The 3,362-nt window shown below is 43.1% G+C and overlaps 1 pseudogene; it reads right to left on the reverse strand.

Moving 5' to 3' along the window:
* Positions 1 to 252: 252 nt before the first annotated feature.
* On the reverse strand, positions 253 to 2,993 carry LOC147419336 (uncharacterized; annotated as a pseudogene).
* Positions 2,994 to 3,362: the final 369 nt, after the last annotated feature.

Raw genomic sequence — 3,362 nt, forward strand, 5'->3', positions numbered from 1 at the left:
GGTATAAGTCGCTGCCTGCAGGATACCATAAACATGACGCAAAGGTGAGCAGGCTTATGATGCCATAACCATATCACAAGTGGAAAAAAACCATGATGATACATCCATACAAGCAAGAAGAAAGCTAATACAAAAGGTTTTTGCATAATAGACATACCTAGCAAAACCCAGCCATGATAAGAAGCCAGCCATAAACAAAAACCAACCATCGCCGAACACCAGCCATGAACAACAGCCAGCCATGAACAAAAACTAGGATTTTGCAGCAAAAACTAGCCAGTAGCTTGAAACCTGCAAACCCTTTCCTGCAAACAAACAAAAAAAGGAGTCAATGAGCACAAAACCTGTTCTGTAGCAAAATACACCAGCATTCTGCAGCAAAAACCATCATTTTACATCAAAAACCAGACAATAGCATCCCACCTGCAAAAGCTTTCCTGCAAACAAACAAAAAAGGGAGTCAATGAGCACAAAAACCAGCCATGTATGAAAAAAATACCTACACATAAAGAGAGAGTGATACAGAGAAGTTACATAAGGGCGGATGACGTCGTCTAGAGACTCTTGAGCGCCCATCATAAAGAAAGCCGATAACAACCCTTGCATGGAATTCCTTGAAGCAAGGGTCAACACACATAACCTTTTGACACTTACCACACCCCCAAATGGTGCGTGATGGCTTTGAGCTATCAACCTCCTTATGCTCCGAAAGAAGCTTCTTTCGCTTAGCTGAACAAACGACACAGTACTTGCTGGCTACATCATGCAAACGGATAGGAAAGTGACCATTGTATGCATCCTCAACAACTGGCCTCTTGCATACATAAGGCCGAAATGCATTGTCCACCAACTGCTCATGCATATGGAGCATAAAGTCAAATCTACACACATCCTTTTTGCCATACATTTCCTTCCATATAATCCAGCAATTTGTAAAAACAGAATCCATGAGACCCCAAAAACCTGCATGCCACCATTTAAAACCATGCCTTGTACTTTGCAAGCTATAGCCACTACCAAGAACCATGCTATCAAAGACATCACAACCAGCCTTGCATGCATTATATTTCACGGCAAGTGCCGGACATGAGAAAGGCAATCTCTTATCACCAACCAAGCGCAACACCTCACCTTTTTGCACACCATAGCAATTAGAAGCAAAAAGAATCTCTTTTTTGTCCATCCAAGAACAAGCAACAAGACCTTGCTTCTTACAATAAGCAAACCGACAAGCACCCCGTGCTCTCTTACCCAAATGCAACATTTGGGTGGCGGGAAAGTGCTTCATGTTACATACATAAGTGTCGGTGCCACCTTGACCTTCACTTCTTAGGTGCTCCAAAAGCTTCACAGATGTGAAGTGCCTATCAAAGAATACATGGTGCCCTTTTCTTGGCAATGTCTTCACCAAATTTGCAACAACATAAAAAGACAATTCAGTACATGGCATCTTGTCATAGATTTGAAATGCAAAATTATACCCTATGGCGGAGTCACATAGATTCCAAACCTGGATACCAAATTTATGAGGCTTTTTGGGATTGTAAACTCTGCATGGATTCAATTTACACTTAGAAGGAATTATGCGTTCATCCACAGTCACACATTGACCTAAATTATAATGCTTTTGAAAAGTGTAATTCAACCTCTCTTCTAGCTCAAGCAATTGCCATAACCTGTGCTCTCTAGTTCCCCGAGGTGGTCTTTGTGCATTGTCCCGTAAATGCAAAAACCTTTTGATTTGCTGGAATGTAGTTTGACTCATCTTTTCACCAAAATTAGGAAATAGAAGGGAGCCTCTTACCTCATCTTTCCAATAATGTTGCTTTGACGGCATGTAGTGTAGTGCCATGCCCAAAGCTACACCCATGAAGCGTAGGAAAGAATGCCGATCTATTGGAGCCCATCTTCGCATGGAGTCATGTAACCGGCCACACCTTTGCCTCTCTTTCTCGGCATATGCATTAGTCTCACTAATAACATGATCAACAAGGTCAAGTGGAAAGAGCATCAAAAAACAAATGAAACTCACAAAATTCACGTGGCATATGTCCCAAGTCTGGTCCCTTGACACCATTGAAAGGTGGAAGAGCCCGAAATGTACCATGTGGCTCTTGCTCTAATTCATCACCACTCTTCCACTGTGGAGGAATCACATCAACAAAATGTGCATCTCCATCAGGAGAGTCATCAAGTACAGGACCCTCGGCTTCCAATATTTCATTGTCACCACATTCAACCCCCTAACCTTCTGATGCATGCTCATCATCACTTTCATCATCATTAGCAACATCAAATGGGCTGCTTGAAGGGCCAGGTCTGCCCCCTGCATGAGAAGGCTTACATTTTCTAGGTCGGCCACCACATGCAGATTTACTATATTCGGGTGATACATTTTTAGGTGTGCCATTTGCAGGCATGCATGATGCTTTTGGTCTACCCCGCTTATGTGATTTAGGTGGTCTTCCAGGACTCCTACCAAGTGGGGTTGGGTCAAGTGGAGTCTCTTCAGCCTCTTCTTCAACATGCGTTATGTTCTCTTCCCCCCCAACAAGCGGGGCATCAAAATCATTTGCAGCCCCCAAATTACGTTTTGATAGCATAGGTGCATGACTTGATTCACCAATTCCAAATGAAGAAGGTGGAGGTGTAGATTCTTGTCTTACCTCACAGTTTCTTTGAGGAGAATGCACCCGTTGAGAGCTCCGCACAACAAATTCTGCAACATCATCCCATGAAGCTGAATAATCCTTTGAATCCCCTTCAAATCGGCAAGAGAACTTCTGCTTTTTAATTGAGTATTTTTGCAGGACACCAAAAAAGAAGACCTCTGTATGCTTTTCTCCAAATTCTTGCTCAGCCCATGATGCCCCAAACCAAACTGTCGGGACCTACAGGAGTGCACCTTCTTGGGCTTGAAAAAACTGTGGGTAGCATCCAGCACGTCTGCAACCAACTTCCCCTTCAGCATAACGCCTCTGATTTGAAGCCATCTATGTTGCAAAATTCGGCAGCTTCAAGAGGGGAAAAATCGGTTTTTGCCAGACCCCGCTCAAGGGCTCACTCAATTTTGGGTTTTGGGGCTTTCACCCTCGACCCTTGGATCCCCTCTTCAACCTACGGTCAAGATCCACCCCCAATTTAGAGCCTAGGCACGCGCATGGAAGCATTTTTCCTGCACGACATGCCATGGACAATTGGCCAATTGTCATAAAATCCATCAATTGAATTATTGATTGAGTTAATTACCCAACCTTGCTGGCATGCAACCGGTTTGAAATTAATTCCAAGTTTTTTTCAAGTCTTTTGAGAAATTTGAGGATTGGTCCCATGTACTAGTCCTATTTATATTTTTAGAATTA

Source organism: Adiantum capillus-veneris, chromosome 29 (assembly GCF_014529385.1).
Source record: "Adiantum capillus-veneris isolate H3 chromosome 29, ASM1452938v2, whole genome shotgun sequence".
Lineage (NCBI taxonomy): Eukaryota > Viridiplantae > Streptophyta > Polypodiopsida > Polypodiales > Pteridaceae > Adiantum > Adiantum capillus-veneris.